Consider the following 23,902-nt stretch of genomic DNA (forward strand, 5'->3'; position numbering starts at 1 on the left):
ACATATTTAAACATTGCCATCTTTATAAAATATTTGTGAAACATTCTGAAGGGGGGGGGCAGTGATTTTTATTTTTCAACTGGGGGGTGCGGCATTAAAAAGTTTGGAGACCTCTGCTTTAAAGCCTCTACAGGGGGTACAGGAGATGGAGGGGCGTGGTATTGTGTGTGACGCTAGTCAGGCCCCTGATGAATGGTGGCCTGAAATAGGAGGCGGGACTAACCCAGTAGCGAGGAGTTCCGACGAGCGCGGGAGGGAGAAACACTGGAGGAAGACACCTGGGGAAATGGACTCAGTACGCCACCAACTGGGGCAGGACAACTCAAGGAGCCGAAGCCTTCCGTCTGAGATCTCTAGGGACCCAGACGAGAGTTGATGGAGTAAGCCGGGAGGCCACCGTTTCCTCCTATCGTCCTGCTACATTCCCGTGGCTAGCCCAGGTACGTGGGCATTTTCTGGGACTAACTGGTGGGTGGGAAATGGGTTGCTGCGGGGACGGGAATATTTCGACCAGAGAGGGTCCCTGTCTTGTTTAGGAGAAGGGAATGAGAGTCTCGTGCCCCACTTATAACCAATAGAAAAGAAAGGAATGCACAACAACACGGTGACAGGATAGGGTCGGTGATTACATCCCTCATTACCCACCCCTATAGTATAGCTAACATTAAGGAACATCCTGTTGTCGACTGAGCCATTTGCAAGACCACGCGAGAGAGGCATATGTCAGCCGTGGAGATGCCATGCCTTTGAAACTTTGTACACTTAGGGCAAGATTTACAAAGGTTTTGCACCGGGCTTACGTTACTTTTATAACTCAGACCCGACAAATCATCCTTTTCAGTATTTACAAACCAACGGAAATTGGTGTTTGTGTTAGTTTGAAAGTGTACTCTTGCACTCCAAATCAGGCCTTAAGACTCCACTCCAAGCAACACCATAACCCGTTGCTCTGCCATCCCGTGTCACTGTCACCTGCAGACAGCACTGGCATTTTCTGCCATCAGTTTTGCCTTTCTTAGCTGTATCGTGCTGGTCAGCTTTCATTTAGCAGGAAAGCTCGTCCGTGCCACTGCTGTTGGGTGTGCCTGATCCCTCACTGCAACGGACTGTCTCTGTAGGAGTGTACCGTGAGCTGCACATATTCAGTCCTAGCTGGCTGCCACCCAGTCTGTACCAAAGTAACAGGTTGTGGCTAAGACAGTTGGGACTTCATTGTTTCTGCAGCCCCCCCTTATTATCATCAGCCGTTGGGCAGTCAAAAGTAGTGTCAACACCAGCTGTTTGGATAACCGATTCTGCAATACCAACAGTCCTTCCATCCAGTTCCTACAGATATCTCCTATTAATATTACAATAGAACCATCCTCGCCCTTACAGCAGCAGGAGACAAAAACAAAAACGTCTGCGAAGGACTCTCACCATGAAGATGGGGTCATTCAGATTGGGTATTTATTAGTTCAGATTATAGGGACCACGATGAAGAGGAAGCGACCTCTCCTCGTCACAACAATATTAAGGCCCAGATTTTAAAATCCCTAGTGCCACATTAACGTAATTTTTTTAAAGCTAATGTGGCTTTAGGTTTCAAAACTCCCGCACTATATTTACAAAGTGGCGCAATGCATGCATTGCTCCACTTTGTAACTCCTTGCGCCACAATATGCCTGTGCCAGGCATAATGTATGCAAGGGGGGCATTTCTCCATTAGGGGGCTGACAAAATGCGCAATGAAATCTAAAAGATTTATTTGCACCAGTTTTAGCTGCATTTTGTAACACCTGCTCTGAGTAGACGTTTAAAGGAGGCACACCATTTATTAAAATGGGCCTCTGTGTACTTTGCAGGACTAGCGGCAACATTTTTGGCGCTTGTCCCGCAAAGTACATCAAACGAGTCAAAAATGCTGACACTCTTGCCCCTACCCTGCGCCATGGTGCACCGTTTATTAAATACGGCACACACATAGTGGCGGCAGGGGGGGTGGTAAGGGGTGCTAGAAAAGTGGCGCTGCATTGGATGCAGCACCACTTTTCTTAAATATCCCCCTAAATGTTTATGGCTTTTCTGAGTGTATGCGCTACACATACCCTCATTGCTTATTCTCCATGCAGTTGCTCACTTCGTCAAACGCATCACACTCTGTAGCAAAGGTATGAGCCGAACTAAGGACTTTTAATAGTTGGATTCCACATAACATTTTAATTGCAGAACATGATCAAAGTTTTTAAACCATTGTTACCTGCAAACGCTTGCGCCTTCACCGCAGCATGCGGTAGTCAATACAAAAGCCTCAGAACCTTCTGGTTAATTATGGTAATTCATGGTTGCCAGTTTCACAACCATACTGCACACAAAGTTGCAGATGATCAGAAAAAACCTGCATGTTCTCCAAGAATTTAGCCTCATCAGATTGATAGTGAGAATGATAATTGTAGTATTAATTCTGATGTGGACAGCCACGGGTATGAAGAAAATGATGGCGACCTAGGTGATGTTCATGCTGAACTCAATTTAAATGTAGTTCCTGATTGGCACCCCTCTCCTATTGCTTGAAGGTGCTACTCCAGGTCCTGTAAAAAAAAAAAAAAAAAAAACGACTAGATAACATAGGCTGTTTTCACTCCATGAGAGTTTTTTTTTTTTTTTTTTTTAATAAAAAATAAAAAATCCGCCTACCAGTTTCATTGTTTGAGAAGTTATGCTTCGTTTTTCACTTCAAAGAAAATGCCAGGAAGTCTACTTAGGACATTCCAATACTTGAACATATGTGGGAAGACGCTAATTCCACATGTAGAATTCAACTTCTCCAACAGTTTGTCACTAGATGTGACTATGTAAAGCTTCCTGATGATGCTCCAGCCACCTTCTGAAATCAGACAAAAACAGATTCAGGTAATTTCAGCAGTACTCAGTGTCGCAACAGAAACCTTGCTTCTCCTGGCTCAGTTCCACCAACAAAGAAGGCCGTAAGTGGGATGCAATGGGCAACAGAGTAAACTCCCCAGGTGCTACCAATATAATTGTGGTCAATGTTTCAGCTACAGTTGCCAGATAATCAAGCAACTAATTCACAATATTCGATCATTACAATGTAGGGCGCTCCGCTCAAGGCAGTGAAGTGGCTCTGGGCTAATAATCGCTGACACAAGTCTTCTGCTCCAAACATTGCAATGTTTGTCTCTATGTTTCTCCCTTTTTAATTTAGAACTTTCTACCTTCATGATCTAATAGCCCTATAGCCCGTCTGCCTTGGGCTATAGACCTGTGGCTCGGACCTTTAACTTGGGTTCAGGGTGTTTACCCACAGTATAGCCTTGGCAGCGGGCTATAAGGCTATCATTCACTATTCCTGGATATGTCTAAAATCCAAACTTTTAAAATCTTGAAAGAAGATAAACTTCAGCATTGCTAACACACTTTATGATGGATATAGTCTTCACAAAATTCTGCTAGGTTGGCAGTTCAGTGGCCACAAGAAGATTCAGCTGCTTACAAGTTTTTCTTTCAGGCTGGACGTTCAGGCCATGATTTTTTATATACCATTCAATGGGATTAGTGCCCTTGAGAAGCACCTGGAATAGACGTTTCAGACTCTGAAAATGGACACTGACCACCAGATGACTCAGAGCCCTAAAACATCATCCAGGGTGATATGGATACAGACTCCTTTCAGAAGGTTTGCATTTTCATCAGCATAGGTAGTCGGAGCATGGATATTACAGTGGAGACATTTGCATCAGCCCCAAAGAAGTCAAATGATCCAAAGGAGATTGGGGCAGAAGAGAATTGTTCAATCATCTCAGACCGTAACTAATCCAAACGAGCCTGACTTCAGCTCACACCTCATCCCTGCTGAAAGCGAGTGCAGAGGGGTTCACCCTCAAAGAAATTCTAAAAATGCAGGGGTAGCTGTTGGTCACTCTCCAAGGACACCTCCTGTTATGGGTAAGCACAATTTCCCTAGCATCGATTGACAAAGCCTACATATTTCAAGTGTCACCATTCACCAACTTCATCAATGCATGTGGAACTCAATTACATTATGTCACTCTCTTCCATTTTTCCCCTCTGATATTCACCGGTGGCCACTTAGCTGTGAAGAAAAAAGGAAAGAGGTTTATCCGTACTTAGACATTTGGCTCCTCAGTGCTCCCTCGGTCTTCCACTTATAGCTATTCTTAACATTGGGGTTAGCTATCAACAAAAAAGGTCAGTCATTATTCTTATAACAGACATTGTCTTTGTTGGTGCCAGAGTTGTTACAGATTAAAAGTAAGGTTTTCACCTGTTAAAAGTGATCTCCATCTCAAGGCATTATCATCGGAAAGACTTTCTCAGGTGATGCTTATAGTCACAAAGTTGAAAGTATGCCTAGTCTATATGATCTCCTTAATTCTCGTGTTACCACAAAGATGACTACAGCTCAGATCCATTCATGACTAACTGAACAAACGATCTCTACAGAAGGAGCAAGATCGGAATGACAAACTTGGGCCCTCCTTGATGAAGATGTCTTTTTAGTGGCGATGAAGCAGCAGCAATATGTTTCCGGAGCAGTCTCTTTCCCTTGCTGCAAGCAGCTGTTCCGGATTGATTGATTAATGCCTCATTAATAGGCTAGAAAAGCACACTTTAACAAATATACATCTACAACGGCTTATGGTCTGCAGAAGAGGCTTCAATTTACAGAAATCTCGTGGAACTTAGAATGGTAAATTTTGCACTGGTCAAGGTGTTGGGGAGAGTCATCTTGGCAAAGTTGGAGATGTGGTCGTGGGAACACAGTACCTTGAGGGATATCAAATATGGGTTTCAGAAGGGTATTGGCACTGGAATAGTGCCTAAATCTGTTCCAGTTGATTTCAAAATGCACAGTTGCTAAAAGGGGAACTATCGATCTAGGTTTAATGGAACTGTCAAGTGCTTTTGACTGTGTCTCCCACAGTATAGTGAGGCACATAATGGAGGACATTGGGGTGGACGTGAATATTAATCAACATCATTGATGGGATGAAGGGACCACCGTGAATAAGCAGGGAAGTAGACTGAGGAGTTTTTTATAGATGTATTTGTGGCCTATACAGGAGAGTTGTCCATTAAGGTTAAGTTTAGGAAATCATTTGTAAGGAATTGTGGGGCTCCTATCCCACCTAAAGAAAGCAGGCTTTTAGTAGTCAAGGTGTCAACTGCCTATGTTTTCTTATCCGGATGTCATTTTTACCTCTCTGGGGACGGACATGAAAGCAGCAGGTTGAAATTATTAAATTAGAGGTGACCAATTTGCAAAGGCAACTAATGCACTTTTTTTACTTTTCAACAAACTTTGGTCTACACTCTTGAAGGAATTCTGCACGATATGTCGTGCTAAGTGTATTTTTGCAGTGATATATGAGGCTGGGTTATGGGGAAGAAATTAATTATTTATGAGAATGCCTGTCTCAAGTGAGTACTATTGGTACCACAAGTTGTATCTCTGCCTTATGATACAGTGAATTAGGGCTGCCATACATAGACAACCTTATTAGAGGAAAGCCTTTACTCCTGTGGCATGACATATGGACTAAACAAGAGGCTGGTTTAAATAGTACAGTAGTGTTAGATTGTCTATTACTTGAGCAGACATTAGAAATACAGTGGATCAAAAATATTAAGTCTATGTGTGGAACTGTTAGGCAAAACTTCTTTGATGATCCAGAATCCCACTCATCTGTCAGCCAGGCAGGGTTCAAACGCGTTTTTTCAGTGTTTTGATCTAGAGAGATTGTCAATCATTGGTAATAAAACGTGTATCAAAATATATATTGATTTGACAAGTGAGAAGGGGCTCCAACGCTATTTATCAGTAATCATGAATACCGAGTGTAGATATCTCTTAACTCGTTTTGGATTTACCATGGTCTACCATATTGCTACTTTCCCATGTAGAAATGATTTGTCAAAAACCCTAGCCAAATTTCCCTGCAAAATTCACTCGCCCCAAAGAATACCATTTTGCCTCATTTTGTTTTATTTTACAGCACGCTTTATGACTCAGAAATTCCATGGGGGATCTACGATTTGAATATGCAGAAAGAGAAAATGAAGTGATATTGTTTTATGGTTTTATTCAGAATGAATTATTTGTTTTATATTTGTATTGTACTTATGTATATTGTGCTTTTATGGCTTTGCAAAGTAAGCAGAATAAAGTTTATTGATACGTTTTGCTCAGCAGGATCTCCTTCTGTAGGAGAATTATTCCCAGATATCAGTCCACAAAGGAAACCCAAGCAGAATGTATTCATTCAGGAAGTAGTGGAAAACAAAGTCCCTCTAACTGTCTACAGAAGTCTACTTACAATGGCATTGGGCCTTAAAACGCAAAGTGGACATTCTGTCAGAGTATGCGCTAGGAAGAGACCACGCCTGTGCAGACACGGCTGGCAGGTGCCAATCACGAATAAGAACTGTAAAAGAGCCATATGTCTCTAATCTTTAGTCTTTGGGAGAATCCACCGTGGTACCTGTTTGCAACATTCCAAACTCAAAAATGCCCGTTTAGCAGTAGGTGGATTTGTCTGGTCTAAAGGGGAAGATTTCCCATAAATTGAACCACCAGGTTTCTAGCTGCATTATCTCTAATTCCTTTCCTTCTCAGCGTTCTGCACAAAATAAAAAAGAAGCCCTGTATTATGATCTTCAGTGCTTGCGTCAGGCAGCACCGGATCATGGACTTGTGAGCGATGTCACTAGATTCTTCAATCCAGTCCAGTTCAAACCAGATCCTCATTTGCTGGCAAAAGACAAGGGGCTAATCCTGCTCCTCTAGGCCTAGAATTGAGGGAGTTGGAGGTCCCGTTAGAATGTTGGTGAATTGTGCAGGCAGGTAGAGCAGCCACAAGACATACCAAATTAAACGGATACATATTGCCACATGGGCACAACTAAATTGGCTAGTTCCGAACTTCTCCATTAATGTGCCTTCAGCGGCCATTTAACTGCAAAGGCTAAGTCAGCCATCTTTGTTTTCAGCAAGACTTGCCACAGAGTCCATGAAAGGCCACTACATACCTTTTACAACAATAATTAATCTATCACTTCTTTGACAACTCAAGACTGTCCTTTCAGCATTAATGAAAATCCCTTTGAGCGTATTTACTAAACCTCTATCATGCACCTTTTGTGGAAAACGCCCTTCTTAGCAGCCCTCATGTCAGCAAGAAGAGTTGGGTAAATACGGGCTTTTTAATTATATAGCTCTGTTTGCAATTCTTTGAAAACGAATTCTAAATTAATTCTTAAAGTGCCTTCAGTATTCGCCTAGATGAGCAAGTTTGCCTTATCACGTTGTTACCTTAGCCATAACCTACAGTGGAAAGGGCAATGCGGCTAGACAGCAAACAGATGGCTGAAAATCTATGTGGGAAGGACATAAGATTTAAAAAAAGGCAGGCTCTTTTTTTTCAGACCTTTGGTCAGGCTACCGCAAAAAAATCTATATGTGAACAAAATCTACATTACAAAAAAATCACCCCAGGTGTATCATTCTGGAGCAAGTCACCAGAGCGAGGAGATCGGGTAAAGTTTCCACTGCCCCTTTATGGCTCCTTCACTTATGTTATGAGGACACGGGCACCGAGTACCACGTCGTGTATTTAAGGCTCTCATACATTTTTGTCAGCTGAGGCTAGCCAATCAGAGGCCTCGGTATTACAAACCTGCATTACAGATTAAAAGGTCCCTAATCCCATCACAGCCCTTTGTTTTTAATGTGGGTTCACTAACCCACTGTTTGCAAATTAACAGCCCAGGTAACTCTAACTTTTAACTCTTTTCAAACCCACCAGACACATTTTTGTGACACAAGTTTCTTGAAGACTACTGAACAGATTCACAGCAAACCAAGCAAAGGATTTTCATAAACAAAGTGCTAATTTGATGCCAAGTTTGATGTACATTCAATTAACATATTATTTCTATAGCTGATGGCAATGATTGCTTTGGGAGTTAAAATGGGAAAGATTTTTGATCTACCCTTCCCTCTTAATTCTCTCAGTGACCCCCCCCCCACCCCCCACCAAGGGACAGATCTACACAAAACATTTTGTGTATAACGCGAATCAGGGGAACTCTTTTTTTTAGGAACATTTGGTGCAGATTCATCAGTGTGACAAGGTTATTAGTGCAACTAAAAGCACTTTTTAATGGAAAGTCTGAGCTAACCATAACTACACAGTTGCTATAACCGACTCTGCAGTACATTTATGTATATCCAGACACTGCTTTGTTAGTTTGGATACTGAGGGTCTCCAGTTTGACGAGAGGTCCTCATTCTAACATTTAAAAAAATGAAAAAGACATCAAAACTGAAGAACTGCTATTAAAGGTAAGTAATAACTTTTTGCATCTACCTCCCATCGAGAAAAGCTATGCCCATTGAGTAACGAATGAAGAGTGCTGCATCCCTCCCTACCGTCTTAGATAATTTCAAGTAAACGCAGCATGCATAGGTCTCTCTACTTAGTGAATTTGGAAGTTTTGATAGCTGTCCTGAAAGTGCTTTACCTGGTCTCACTAGAAGACTAAGGTGGTCATTACAACCCTGGCGGTAGGTGTTAAAGCGGCGGTAAGACCGCCAACAGGCCGGTGGTAAAAAATTTGCAATTACGACCGTGGCGGAAACCGCCAACAAAGACAGCCACTTTAACACTCCGACCGCCACGGCGGTACAAACAAACAGCTTGGCGGTCACCGCCAACAGACAGGCGGGAGACAATGTACCGCCCACACTATTATGACAGGCCAATCCGCCACCTTTTCCGGGGCGGATTCACTGTGGATAAAAACACGGCGGAAACAGGAATCCCGAAGGGAAAACGCTCACCTCTACACACCAAACGAGGACGCCATGGACCCGGAACTCCAAATTCTACCTGCAATAGTCTTCCTGCTCCTCTACCAGGACCACCAACGCCAGCGGCGAAGAAAAATGGTGAGTACTGCACCTACGACACAGGGGAGGGGGGAGGCAAAAAACAGGGACACACACATGCAACACCCCCACCCCACCCTCACCCACTACAACACACACACTAATGCATATCAATACATCACAGTTACACCCCCTCAAACCCCCCGGAAGAATGCAAAGACAATAGAAAATGAGTGTAACCATTGTAATATATTAAAAGCAAGTAGGCAGAAATATATATATACAGCATTGACAAAATATATACCAAGAATAGTAGTCCAGGTAGTGCACTAACAAAGTCCGTTGAACACTGGGACCACACGGTATGGGCGAGGCCCACACAAGATCCCCAACCATGACGGAGATAACACTGCAGGTGCATCAGAGAGCAAACAGGCACCTCAGGGGGAGGGAAAGGGGGGGCACCTCAGCCGCTTGAGTGCACAACGCCAAATCCACAAGGGGGCCACATGCCCACTGTTCTATCCTGGGGAGTGCAAAGTCACAGTCTCTCAAGTCTATACAGTGGGTGGGTTGCCCACTGTTTCATCCTGGGGAGTGCAAAGCCACAGTCTCACAAGTCTCTACAGTGGGTGGGTTGCCCACTGCCATATCCTGGGGAGTGCAAAGCCACAGTCTCACAAGTCTCTACAGTGGGTGGGTTGCCCACTGTTCCATCCTGGGGAGTGCAAAGCCACAGTCTCACAAGTCTCTACAGTGGGTGGGTTGCCCACTGTTCCATCCTGGGGAGTGCAAAGCCACAGTCTCACAAGTGAAAGACAGTCTCCACTGGTTCTGGAGGGGGCATGGTGCCCAGAGTGCTTCATCCTGCTAAGGACAGTGGTTGTAGATGACAGTCTCCACTGGTTCTGGAGGGGGCATGGTGCCCAGAGTGCATCATTCACCCAGTGACGGACTCAGTTGCGCCAGTGCCCCTGCCGCTCATGGGCTAGCAGTGCTTGAGACGGCGGTGCCCTGTTCAGCGGTGCTTGAGACGGCGGTGCCCTGTTCAGCGGTGCTTGAGATGGCGGTGCCGTGTGCAGCGGTGCTTGAGACGGTGATGCCCTGTTCAGCGGTGCTTGAGACGGCGGTGCCCTGTGCAGCGGTGTTTGAGACGGCGGTGCCCTGTGCAGCGGTGCTTGAGACGGCGGTGCCCTGTTCAGCGGTGCTTGAGACAGCAGTGCCCTGTTCAGCGGTGCTTGAGAGGGCGGTGCCCTGTTCAGCGGTCCTTGAGATGGCGGTGTCCTGTTCAGCGGTCTTTGAGATGGTGGTGCCCTGTTCAGCGGTGCTTGAGATGGCGGTGCCCTGTGCAGGGTCTCAGCTGCTGGCGGTCCTTCATGGCCCAGTGGGGCTTTTGATGGTGGCCCTTCATGGTCCAGCGGGGCTTTTGCTGGCGGTCCGTCATGGCCCAGCGGGGCTGGCGGTGGCCTCCTGGGCAGCTGGGCTTATGCCTGCGGTAGCCTCCTGGGCAGCTGGGCTGATGCTGGCGGTGGACTCCTGGGCAGCTGGGCTGATGCTGGCGGTCTTCTCTGCCGTGCTGCTCTTCCCAGACTTGCCTGGTTTCTTGTGGCCCTTCTCCACCTTGGAAGGTGTCACAACTGACTCCACACTCCCAACGGGACCCCTGGGAGCAGCTTTGGTGGCTGGAGTCTTCCCCCCTCTCCCGCAGGGCACTGGCCAACTTCTGATGCTTCACAGGTGGGGGACTGTCTGTGCTGTGGCTCCGTGCCACACTGGCTGCCCTGGTGGCCGGTGCACTCCAGATTCCGGTGACTACAGGCACCACTGGTCCTGGAGAGTGGCTGAGGTGCTAGTTCGGGACCTATGAGACGGACGGGGTGGGGGAAGTGTGGGAAAGAGGTCAAGGTTGGACAGGAAAAGTTTTTTGGACACACTGGGACGTGTAGCTGGAGGGGGTTTGGGAGTGGAGGAAGAGGTGGTGGTTGTAGGAGGTGTACGTTTGGTGACTTTGGGTGAAGGTGCATACGCTGGAGGCTGTCGTGAGGTGGATGACTGTTGGGTGGGTGTGTGCCTGCGTTTGTGTATCTTGGGAGGGGGCGTCACAGACACACTGGGAGAGGACACAGGGGACGTGTAAATGGTAGTGGGGGTGGTGACTGCATGTGAGCTGGGTGTGGGGGTGGGTGTGCTGGAGAGGGACGTTGTGGCTGTAGAGGTAGTTCATGCAGGTGTGAGTGTAGACGAGACTGGGAGGGAGACGAGGAGGAGGGGGACACAGTGGAGGCAGTGGATGTTGGTGTGTCTGCATGTGTGATGCTTGCATGAGTTTTGCCTGTGGGATGTGTGGTGCTTATGTTTGCCTGAGCTTCCCTTGGGTGTTGAGGTGTGTGGATGTTGGTCTGTAGGTGTGCTTGGGATAGGCTGAGGTACAGGGGATTGGGTCGGGGTGGAGGAAGTTGGAGGGGGGAGGCTAGAGACAGGGACAATGGCTGCCATCAGTGCTGAGGCCAGAGTCTGAAAAGCTCTCTGAAGGGCCGCCTGACCAGAATGAATGCCCTCCAGGAATGCATTCGTCTGTTGCAACTGCCTCTCTACACCCTGGATGGCATTAAAAATGGTAGACTGTCCAACAGTGAGGGACCTGAGGAGGTCAATGGCCTCCTCACTGAGGGCAGCAGGGGTGACTGGGGCAGGACCTGAGGTGCCTGGGGTGAAGGTGATGCCCACCCTCCTGGGTGAGTGGGCAAGGGGAAAAGGCTGAGGGGCTGCTGGGAGGGCGGTGCTGCTAGAGGGGGTGGCAGCTGTACCTGTAGATGCGGGGGCACAGATGTTGCCGCCACCACAAGGGAGCTCCCATCAGAAGACGAGTCTGTGTCGCTGGTGTCAGCTCCTGTCCCCGCCGTGGAGCTCCCCTCGCCCTCCGTCCCACTGGTGAATTCAGACTCCGTAGTGTTGCCCTCCAGGGCCATGTGGGATGCAACTCCCTCGTGCTCCGGTGCCACTGCTCCTCCACCTGATGATGCTAATGCACACAAGAACAGGGAGACCACAAAAAGGGGGGGGGGAAGACAGAAGAAAGACATGTTGAGTGCATGCATTACCGTACCGCTACCGTTGGCGGACACGACAGACACAGAAGCCCCCTGCACTACGCCGCGCTCTTGGGCTCCACTGTTCAATTCCTGGGAAATGGCCTACAAGGCTATGGACGACATCTGCACACATAGATGACACAGGGGCATGACTAGGTGTACTTGGCACTCTACAGAGGTGGGCTGGGGTGCCACATGGTCTGCCTTATGGAGGGGCCTTGCCTACGGAACTCGCCCTGGCCTAGGGAAACCCACAGCCCACCTCCCCCATCCAGACACCTCCATTGCGCGCAAAGTCAGCAGAATGAGAGTGTACTCACTCCCTTGTGGCTGCTGTGATGCCCTCAAACGCCCATCCAACTCCGGGTAGTCCACCGCCAGGATCCTGAACATCAGGGGGGTCATGGTGCAACGGGCACCCCTCCCACGTTGGGAGGCCATCCCCAGCTGAGCATCTGCCGTCTTCTTGCTCCAGCGGCGAATATCCTCCCATCTTTTCCGGCAGTGGGTGCTCCGTCTGTGGTAGACCCCCAGGATACGGACGTCCTTGGCGATGGCACGCCAAATATCTTTTTTCTGGTGGGCACTGACCTACATGAAATGTACAGGGGAAAAAGAGATGTTATTACCAACTGCACCGTCAAAGTGATTGGCCCCCATCCCTACCCTTGCCATGTGGCACATGCATTCACCGTCTTTCATGCACGCAGCACTCTGCCCTTCCTTCTTACATCCAGCCCTTTCCACACAGGCATAGCCCATACAACATGCTCCCTGTGTACTTACCTGTTTGTCTGGAGGACCGTAGAGTATCGCGTACTGGAGGAGCACCCCATCCACAAGCTTCTCCAACTCCTCCGATGTGAAGGCAGTGGCCGTTTCCCCATACACTCGAGCCATTGTCTCTTCCAGACCGAGGTCACACCAGCACTTGCAGTGTAGGTCCTCTCCTGTCGAAGATCAGGTATCGAGTGATTGAACGGTGCGTACCGTCACCGCCGGCGTACATCGTCATTGGCTCCTGGGACCCATAGGGTCCAATGTTAACCAATGCAGAATTGCGCCGCGGTATTCGACCGCCTACCGCGACGGTGTACAATGCCAGCGCAGTTACCTCACATCCCATTGTCCCACTTTAGAGGTCAGGCAGCCGCCATTTCAGGGGCCCACATGGCTGCATTTCCAACTGCGTCACACATACCTAGGCCTAGACTCAACACACATACAGGCCACATTTTGTGTATGTTTGGTGTTCTGGGTAAACTGTGGGTACGTACTTCTGAGTTGTTTGACTCTGTGCTCGCTGTTGTCCTTCATAGGCACCGTCCGCTGGGACATGTGAGGAGATGGCCGCATCCTCCGGTGTACCGACCGTTGGTGGACCCGTCGACAATGGAGGAGCGACATTTGATTATCACATACAGGCTTGACCGTGCCACAATCCAGGAACTGTGTACCCAGTTGGAGCCAGACCTGATGTCAGCAATCCGCCATCCCACTGGAATCCCCCATCAAGTGCAGGTGCTGTCAGTGATCCATTTCCATGCAAGTGGGTCTTTTCAAACAACAGTGGCCATAGCATCAGGGATGTCCCAGCCTATGTTTTCCAACGTATTGTCCAGAGTGTTGTCTGCCCTTCTGAAACACATGCGGAGCTACATCGTTTTCCCTCAGGTGGAGGATTTGCCTACAGTGAAAGGTGATTTCTATGCCCTGGGACACATCCCAAACATCATAGGTGCCATCAATGGGACCCATGTGGTTTTGCCCCCCCCCCTCCCCCACAGGAGTGAACATGTGTACAGAAACCAGAAGAGTTATCATTCTATGAATGTACAGATGGTATGTTTGGCAGACCAGTACATCTCCCATGTGAATGCCATGTTCCTTGGTTCAGTGCATGACGCCTACATCCTGCGGAATACCAGCATCCCTTATGTGATGGGCCAACTCCAGAGGCACCGTGTGTGGCTATTAGGTGAGCACCTGGAGGCAAGTCAGTGGGAATGGTTGTCTGGGTCTGGGGATATCCCTCCAGGTTAGTGCGTGTCTAACAGTTGTCCCTCACGATTTGCAGGTGACTCTGGTTACCCCAACCTGTCATGGCTACTGACATCAGTGAGGAATCCCAGGACAAGGGCAAAGGAACGTTACAATGAGGCCAATGTGCGAACTAGGAGGGTGATCGAGCGGACCTTCGGCCTCCTGAAGGCCAGGTTCAGGTGCCTCCATATGACAGGTGGATCCCTATTCTACTCACCAAAGAAGGTGTGCCAGATCATCGTGGCCTGCTGTATGCTTCATAACTTAGCTTTGCGACAACAGGTGTTTTTTCTGCAGGAGGATGGTCCAGATGGCGGTGTTGTTGCAGCTGTGGACAGTGAAGAGGAGGAAGCAGAGGAAGAAGACATGAACAACAGGGACTCAGTGATCCAGCAATATTTCCAGTGAGACACAGGTAAGAGTACAGACCTGCCTACTACATGTACTTTAACACTACTACCTCTCTACTGTCTGTCGTTTTCACCCAGTGTATGGTCACTTTCCCTTACGATTTCACAGATGTGGGTCCCACTGTGTGACATCTGCTTAGATTCCTCATGGACTAGAACTGTGTGACACAAGTATGTTGACATTACAATTGAAAGAGCATTTTGTCACTGTAATTGCTAATACACTATTTGGAAATCACAGACAGACTCCAGATTGTTTTGTGCTTTAAGTGTGTTTATTTAAGTGCTCAATATTGGAGGGGGTAGTGAAATGGTGAGGGGTGATGTCGGAGGAATGTCCATGGCAGAGTCCAGTCTATTAGTCTCACAGGTGCATTGCCCAAATGGGCATAGGAAGTGGAGCTGGGGCAGTTAAAGTATGGACAGGGTGACAAAGTGGGACAGTAGGATGACAATCAGGGTGGTCTCATTTCTTGGCGGGGGTTTTGGCATCGTGCTCTGTCTTTGTCGTGGATCTCAGGGACCATTTGCGGGGTGGTTCTCCCTCTGCGGGGGGTGGGGTGCTGGTGTGGTGGTCCTGTGGCAGGGCGTCCTGTCCACTAGTGCCGGCGGAGGTGGTGGGCAGTTCATCGTCCATGCTAGTGTCAGGGGCCCCTTGTAGTGCCACAGTGTCCCTCCTGGTGTTGAGTACTTCCTTCAGCACCCCTATGATGGTGCCCAGGGTGGAGCTGATGGTTCTGAGTTCCTCCCTGAAACCCATATACTGTTCCTCCTGCAGGCGCTGGGTCTCCTGAAACTTGGCCAGTACCGTTGCCATCGTCTCCTGGGAGTGGTGGTATGCTCCCATGATGGAGGAGAGGGCCTTGTGGAGAGTGGGTTCCCTTGGCCTGTCTGCCCCCTGTCGCACAGCAGCCCTCCCAGTTCCCCTGTGTTCCTGGGCCTCCGTCCCCTGGACCGTGTGCCCACTACCACTGCCCCAGGTCCCTGTTGTTGTTGGGGTGGTGGGTTATCCTGGGTTCCCTGTAGTGGTGGACACACAGCTGATTGACGTGTCCTGGGGACGGAGGTATGGGCCCGCTGGGTGAGTGCTGTGCTGGTGTTTCCAGAGGGGGGAAGGTCTGTGGTGGCCTGTGACTGGGTGAGGGGAACCGACTGTCCAGAGGTCCCCGATGGGCTGTGCTGGTCATCTAGATCCAGTTGGACAGAGCTGCTGTCATCACTGTGGGCCTCTACTGTTGGTGGTGTGGACATGTGTGGACCCTCCTGTCCGGTGATGTTGGGTAGGGGTCCTGCAGGGGTATAAAAGGATGGTTATTACATCTGTGTGTGTCATGGTGTGCAATGGCTGGGTGACCGTGTAACCCAGTGCTTGCATTCCTGTGTGGGACCTTGTGTGAGGATGGTTTAGGGGGTTGTATGAGTATGTTCAGTGGGCATGCTTTAGTGATGGGTGTCCATGCTTTGTTGTTGCATGCAGGGCTTGGTGTTGGGATGGGTTGTGATGTTGGGTACATATGTGAGGAGTTGGGGTGAGGGTAGGGGTATGTGCTGGCATGCAGGTAGGGTGGGGGATGTAATAATTAAGATTTGTCCTACCAGAGTCCATTCCTCCACCTACTCCTGCGAGGCCCTCAGGATGCAGAATCGCTAAGACCTGCTCCTCCCATGTTGTTAGTTGTGGGTGAGGAGGTGGGGGTCCGCCGCCAGTCCTCTGAACCTCCAGGTGATGTCTTGAGACCACGGAACGCACCTTCCCCTGTAGGTCGTTCCACCTCTTCCTGATGTCCTCCCGATTTCTTGGGTGGTGTCCCACTGCGGTGACCCTGTCCACTATTCTTCGCCATAGCTCCATCTTCCTTGCAGTTGAGGTGTGCTGCACCTGTGCTCCGAATAGCTGTGGCTCTACCCGGATGATTTCCTCCACCATGACCCTGAGCTTCTCCTCCGAAAACCTGGGGTGTCTTTGCCGTGCCATGGGGTGGTGTAGGTGATGTGTGGGGTGGAGTGTGTGGTGATAAGTGTGCTGATATGTAGTGGTGTGTGTAACCGGGCGCCTCCGGACGCCCCTTCCTCGTCGAAGGAAACGACCGACAAGGGATAGCCCGGGGGCACCCGAGGGATTCCTGACGTGATGACGTCCAACGTCATCCGTCAGGCAAGAACAGCCGACGAGAGGCGAGCGAGACGCGTCCCGGAAGGAGAAGCCGACGTCAAGCAGAGTCGAAGAGAGGAACGGCACGGACCGCCGAGACGGAAAGGAAGCCCCGCCGTAGACGAGGATCGACGCGAGGAGAGCGGAAAGCCTTGGGCGCCTCCCGCCCCTGCCGAGGCGAAGTCGGGAGATCCCCTGCAAGCCGGCCACGTCCCTGGAGGGGCGTGGCCAAGCCAGGTACGAGCGTACCGGGACTGGGGCTGGGGTTCTGGGTGGTTGGCTGGGTTTAAGAGGGTTAAAGAGGGAGGGCTGAGATCCTGTAAGGAAGGGGAGCTCATCTGAGTAGGAATACCGATAATTAAAGAATAACCACACCCTCCCTATCCAGACCAGGGAATAAAAGAGTAAGAGGGTCACAGAGAGGACACAAAAAAAGGAAGGCACGAAAACGAAAAGTAACCCCACATTCCTCCACCTCCACAGAACCCCCCCCTTTCACTCCTTACTAACCCTTATTAAACCGTGTATAAATAATTTGCCCCACTTACCTGTTCCTTTTTCCTTCTTTTGTTTGGGAAATCCTGGGCCATGAATACCGGGTGAACAAGACCCTTCCTCCGAACCGGACCAGGCCGTCCCAAGAACACCAAAGAGCCCTGAGAAGAAAAGGGAATTATTTTATTTTGGACTTGGAGTATAACAGTTTGGCGAACAACTCAGTGTTATAAATCCCAAACGAGCAAGAAAATAAACATACTACCTACCCCCTTAAGTGCTGCGTCTATCACCTTCTTCCAATATTCCCTCGACGTGGGAAAAAGACCCCGCCACAGTGGTGTCAGAAGTGGGATATTGGAAGAGGCGACCGAGACGGCCCAACCATGGAGGAGAAGTGTACCATATCCGATATGATGCAACAGTTGGCCTCCGGACAAAGACACCTGCAATTAGTGTGGGAAGAACAACAAAAAGAGGCCAAATTGGAAAGAGAGGCACTACAAAATGCCCTTAAGAGTCAGGCCACCATAATGGCCAACAACCAGTTGGTTCATGAAACCGCCATTAAGAATCTCACAGATACCATCGCTGCTACCCGTGTACACCCAAATGTGCCCAGTTCGGTCTTACAACAATATCAAGAAGGTGAAGACCCCGATGCCTTTTTCACCAATTTTGAACGAGTTGCTACTTCCGCTACTTGGCCTCCGGAACGATGGGGCCAGTATATCGCCCCCTTATTGACGGGGACTCTCCAAGCCGCCTATCAAGCGGTAAACCCCGGTGGAATAACCCCCTATAAGGATATTAAAAAGAGCATCTTAGAACGGGTGGGTTTTGATTCTGAACATTATCGCGTCCGGTTTAGGAAAGCCAAGTGGGGACCCAACGAAAATCCCCGGGCCCTATATTTTAGGATCAAAGATCTGGGTCTCAAATGGTTGGGCCCCATAGGGACAAATCGGGAAGACATTATTGAGATCGTGCTCTTAGAGCAATACATGGACGCGCTGCCTCCGTCCACGCGCAACTGGATCAAACAACATCCAAACCCAGATACCAATGCTACCATCGAGTTGGCCTGCGCTTTTCATCGCTCCCTTGAGTTCAAAGTAACCCCCCCCCGGTCAACACCTAGTCCCCTGCGTCTGAGTTCGGGAACATCCTCGACAGGGGGACGAAGAACCAATGAGGACATAGGGAGGACCCGGGGACTGGATAGGCCCTATATACAACAACCTCAGTGTTTCAGTTGCGGGGAATGGGGTCACATAGCTCGAGGATGCCCCCTGAAAACAGAAAAACCGGAACCCATGGAAATAGGGGTTACTAGAGGAAGAGTCTTTTATACAGGAAAAAGAGACACCCCTTATAAAAAGAGACTCGTTATCAATGGGAAAAGCACAGTGGCCCTCATCGATTCAGGTTGTAGCCAGTCTGTGGCCCGGGCCGGGTTGTTCGACGCCCATGACGGTACTTCGGGACTCACGGTATCAATCTGTTGCATCCATGGAGAAACCAGAGAATATCCCCTAATCTGGACAACCCTCACCTGGGGAGGAAAAGAAATACCCATAAGAATGGGTTTAGTAGAACAACTGGTTGAAGAAGCTATTATAGGAACTGACTTTTCGGAATTCCCCCAACTCCTAGACAGCCTCAGACAGCTCGAAGAAACTAACAACTGGTGGAAAGATGCTCCTTTCTCCGGTGAGCCTCTATCACCTCCGAGGGTACGACCTAAACTCTCCCGGAAGGAGAAAAGAATAATGAAGAAAGACTATACTCAAGACCTCTCCAGCACGCCCCGGGTAATTACAAAGGTACTCGCCCTCACTGCCCTTCCCAGCTTCCGGACTTCTCAAAGAGAAGACCCCAGTCTGATTCATGCATGGAAAAGTGCATGACCACGGAAACCTCAGGATAAGGGTCCCTCGTTCACCATAGTCAAGGACCTATTATACCGAGTCACATACAAAGACCAAGACGAAAAGAAACAGTTGATAGTTCCAGAACCCTATAGACAACAAGTTCTACACTTAGCACACAGTCAGCCGGGGGGCGGACACTATGGGAGGGAGAAAACCGAGGAGTATTTGTTGAGAAAATTTTACTGGCCAGGGGTATTTTCCCAGATTAGGAAGTTCTGTCAACAATGTCCAAAATGTCAATTGATTGACCCAGGCTCACGGAGAAAAGCCCCTTTACAACCCCTCCCCATCATTGATGTGCCCTTCTCCCGAATAGGGATGGACCTCGTTGGCCCTCTTCTACCCTCGTCGAGAGGCTATCGTTATATATTGGTATTAGTGGATTACGCCACAAGATACCCTGAGGCTATTCCCCTCTCTAGTATTAACACCAAGAGTGTTGCACACGCCATGATAGGCTTCTTTTCCCGAGTTGGGTTTCCTCGAGAAGTCCTAACGGACCAAGGGACCCAATTTATGTCCAACCTGATGACACAAATATGTCAGCTATTGGGGATCAAACAGTTACGGACGTCGGTCTACCACCCACAAACCGACGGCTTAGTAGAGAGATATAACCGTACCCTCAAATCACTACTAAAGAAAGCTATCTCGGAGACAGGTAAGGACTGGGATAGGAAACTCCCCTTAGTATTATACGCAATCAGGACACACGAACAAGCCTCTACGGGCCATAGTCCGTTTGAACTGTTGTTTGGGCGACAACCACGGACCCTACTAGACATGGCCGCTGAGATGTGGGAAGAAGAAGACGGGGAAAAAAACATTCTAAAATACGCACATGAGTTAAAAACCCAACTACATACAGTATGGGAAAGCGTAAGGGAACACATGGAGAGGGCCCAAGACAAGCAGAAAAGGAATTATGATCGGAATACCCAATTGAGGTCCTTTTCCCTAGGAGATAAAGTGCTAGTTCTTCTTCCCAGTTCCGATAACAAATTATTGGCAAAATGGCAGGGACCCTACCCCGTAACAGGACTAGTAACTCCCGTAACGTATAAGATTCAGCTTAACGATACCCCCCCTAGGTCCCAGATCTTCCATGTTAACTTATTAAAAAGATGGGAAGAACCACCGAACGACCCAAGACACGGCTGCCTGATTAATACAGTTAAGGAACTAGAGATAGGCTGGTGTCCCACTGACCCCCCTGGCGAGAGGGAGATCCCTCTCATTAATACAGAGATCTCGATTCAACAAAATAGACAGTTGAAGAATCTCTTCGATAAACACGTTCGGGTGTTCTCCTCGATACCCGGTAGGACACGATTGGTACATCATCATATCCTCACACCACCTGGAAAGACCGTGCGACTAAAGCCTTATCGTATCCCTGAAGCTAGGAAAATCCTCGTAGAAAACGAAATCGAGAAGATGTTAGATCTAGACATCGTAGAACCTTCCCACAGCCCCTGGTGTTCGCCCGTGGTATTGGTGCCCAAACCTGATGGGTCTATACGTTTCTGTATTGACTTTAGACAGATCAATTCCCTATCACAATTTGACACCTATCCCCTTCCAAGGATAGACGAGCTCTTAGAAAGATTGGGGAAAGCAAAATATATGTCTACGCTTGATTTGACCAAGGGATATTGGCAGATCCCGTTGGGTCCCGAAGACAAAGAAAAGACGGCTTTCGCTACTCCCTCCGGATTGTATCACTTTAAGGTTCTCCCTTTCGGGTTGCATGGCGCCCCCGCCACCTTCCAACGTCTCATGGATACCATATTACGACCTCATACCAGATACGCGGCGGCCTATCTGGATGACATCGTTATTTTCAGTGAGACCTGGGAAGACCATGTGACCCACATAGATCACATCTTCTCGGCTTTAGGGAAGGCTGGACTGACAGCCAACCCCGCAAAGAGCCGACTGGCTTTTAGGGAGATCTCCTACCTGGGTTATCACATTAGCAACGGTATACTTCGACCCCAAAAGAATAAAATCGAAGCCATCCTACACACCAATGCACCCACCACGAAGAAGGGAATCCGTTCCTTTTTAGGTCTAGTGGGGTACTATCGAAGGTTCATTCCCCACTATTCCAGTTTGGCGGCCCCCCTAACCAATCTCTTAAGGAAAGGACAGCCCAACAACATCCCACAACTAGACCCGACTCAACTTCATAGTTATCATACCTTGCAAAGGTATCTCACCACTCAACCGATATTGAAATGTCCTGAGTTCGACAAACCCTTCCATCTCCAAACGGATGCCTCCGATGTGGGGGTCGGGGCCGTTCTCTTTCAAAAGGATGAAGATGGGGTGAACCATCCCGTCGTCTTTATTAGCCGTAAGCTATTTCCCAGGGAGCAAAAATACCCCATTATAGAGCGCGAATGTCTGGCCATTAAGTGGGCTATCGAAAGTCTCCAATACTATCTTTTGGGCAGACCTTTCCTACTATATACGGACCATGCACCCCTTACGTGGCTCTCAAGATACAAGAATACCAACAATCGTATTTTGAGATGGTTCATCGAACTCCAACCTTTCTCCTTCCAGGTGTGCCACCTCCCTGGTGACCTTATGGGTCAGGCTGACTATCTGTCCCGCTTTCCGGATCTGGTGGGGCTCGATCAGCCCCATTCATGTGAGGGGATGTGTAACCGGGCGCCTCCGGACGCCCCTTCCTCGTCGAAGGAAACGACCGACAAGGGATACCCCGGGGGCACCCGAGGGATTCCTGACGTGATGACGTCCAACGTCATCCGTCAGGCAAGAACAGCCGACGAGAGGCGAGCGAGACGCGTCCCGGAAGGAGAAGCCGACGTCAAGCAGAGTCGAAGAGAGGAATGGCACGGACCGCCGAGACGGAAAGGAAGCCCCGCCGTAGACGAGGATCGACGCGAGGAGAGCGGAAAGCCTTGGGCGCCTCCCGCCCCTGCCGAGGCGAAGTCGGGAGATCCCCTGCAAGCCGGCCACGTCCCTGGAGGGGCGTGGCCAAGCCAGGTACGAGCGTACCGGGACTGGGGCTGGGGTTCTGGGTGGTTGGCTGGGTTTAAGAGGGTTAAAGAGGGAGGGCTGAGATCCTGTAAGGAAGGGGAGCTCATCTGAGTAGGAATACCGATAATTAAAGAATAACCACACCCTCCCTATCCAGACCAGGGAATAAAAGAGTAAGAGGGTCACAGAGAGGACACAAAAAAAGGAAGGCACGAAAACGAAAAGTAACCCCACATTCCTCCACCTCCACAGAACCCCCCCCTTTCACTCCTTACTAACCCTTATTAAACCGTGTATAAATAATTTGCCCCACTTACCTGTTCCTTTTTCCTTCTTTTGTTTGGGAAATCCTGGGCCATGAATACCGGGTGAACAAGACCCTTCCTCCGAACCGGACCAGGCCGTCCCAAGAACACCAAAGAGCCCTGAGAAGAAAAGGGAATTATTTTATTTTGGACTTGGAGTATAACAGTTTGGCGAACAACTCAGTGTTATAAATCCCAAACGAGCAAGAAAATAAACATACTACCTACCCCCTTAAGTGCTGCGTCTATCACCTTCTTCCAATATTCCCTCGACGTGGGAAAAAGACCCCGCCACAGTGTGTTGTGTGAGGTGCGTGGAAGTTCTGTGGGTGATGGTGTTGTGTGTCTGTGGATGCTGCTGTTCTTGCAGGTGCTCTCTCTCTGGCCTTCTTTCGGAATTTTTTGTCGTGGGGTTTTGTGGGTGTGTGTTTTATATTGTAATGGGTGTGTGGGAGTGGTGTGTGTATGTGTATCAGGTGTGTGTGTTTCGAATTGTCCAATGTGGCTGTGTTTTGTAAGTGTGTGTGTATTTTGAGCGCGGCGGTGTGTACCACCAATGGAATACCGCAGTTGAAAGACCGCGTGGATTCGTGTTTCGTGATAATGTGGGCATATTTCTGTTGGTGTGACGGTGGAGGTTTTGTTTTCGCCAGTTTATCACTAACCTTTGGTGTGGCGGACTTGTGTGGGTGTCTGAATTTTGGCGGATTCCGACATGTGGGTCATAATAGCTGTGGCGGAATGCCGCGGCGGTGTGTTGGCGGTCTTCTGCACGGCGGTAAGCATCTTTTACCGCCAATGTTGTAATGAGGGCCTAAATGACTAATATTCTGCTAATGAGCACCAGCAAAATAAAAAAGCCCATACACATATTCTGGAGACAATATGTCCTCCTCATGTCACTTAGCCAAGACAGAATTGCATGTGGACATCTGCAAGGCTTACCTCACATCCACTGGGGCCTAACAGAACTCTCCTGGACATTCTTCCTCTGTGGTCAGTGAGGGTGGGAGAATGTACATGAACGGTCAACTGAGTCTGTTTCCTTCAGTCAGGCGCTTCCTCTTGGGACCAGAACCAGGTTTACTAAACTTAATGCACAAAGTATTTGAGCACTTGGCCTTATGTGATGTAAACCTTAGTCCATCAGCAATGTCACATCAGTGAGCTGCAAGCCATAGGCACCACATGACGTTATATTGTTTTGTAAAAGGAAAAGGTTGTACTGAGTTCTCATCACTCCTGTATTCCTAGACTACTCTTAAAGTTCAATTGAACATGATAATTCTCCTGATATTTGTACCTCTATGTAACTTTGGCTGAGCAGATATTGCACAATCTGGATGTCTTGTGAACCTGTGTGCTACAGTCTCGTAACTTGTGACTTTGTAAGGCATAGATGTTGGTCTGTTGACCCCTGAGCTCCACATTGCCAAATTATTAAAACCTTGTAAAGGCATTGTTTTGTTTGCAAAGAGTTGCACCTTCTTGTGGTGTCCAGGCATGCTCCACCAGGGTAAAGCCAGCCTCTGTGGCCTTCTCCAGACA

The 23,902-nt window shown here is 49.0% G+C and overlaps 1 long non-coding RNA gene across 1 annotated transcript in view; it reads left to right on the forward strand.

The window, feature by feature from the left end:
- The first annotated feature begins 239 nt into the window (after nt 1-239).
- LOC138304368 (uncharacterized) overlaps nt 240-23,902 on the forward strand; it is a 59,181-nt gene continuing 35,518 nt past the window's right edge. Inside the window, exon 1 of the long non-coding RNA XR_011205552.1 lies at nt 240-440. This is a non-coding gene — a long non-coding RNA (uncharacterized lncRNA). The remainder of the gene's footprint in view (nt 441-23,902) is intronic.

The sequence above is a fragment of the Pleurodeles waltl genome, chromosome 7 (assembly GCF_031143425.1).
Source record: "Pleurodeles waltl isolate 20211129_DDA chromosome 7, aPleWal1.hap1.20221129, whole genome shotgun sequence".
Taxonomy (NCBI): domain Eukaryota; kingdom Metazoa; phylum Chordata; class Amphibia; order Caudata; family Salamandridae; genus Pleurodeles; species Pleurodeles waltl.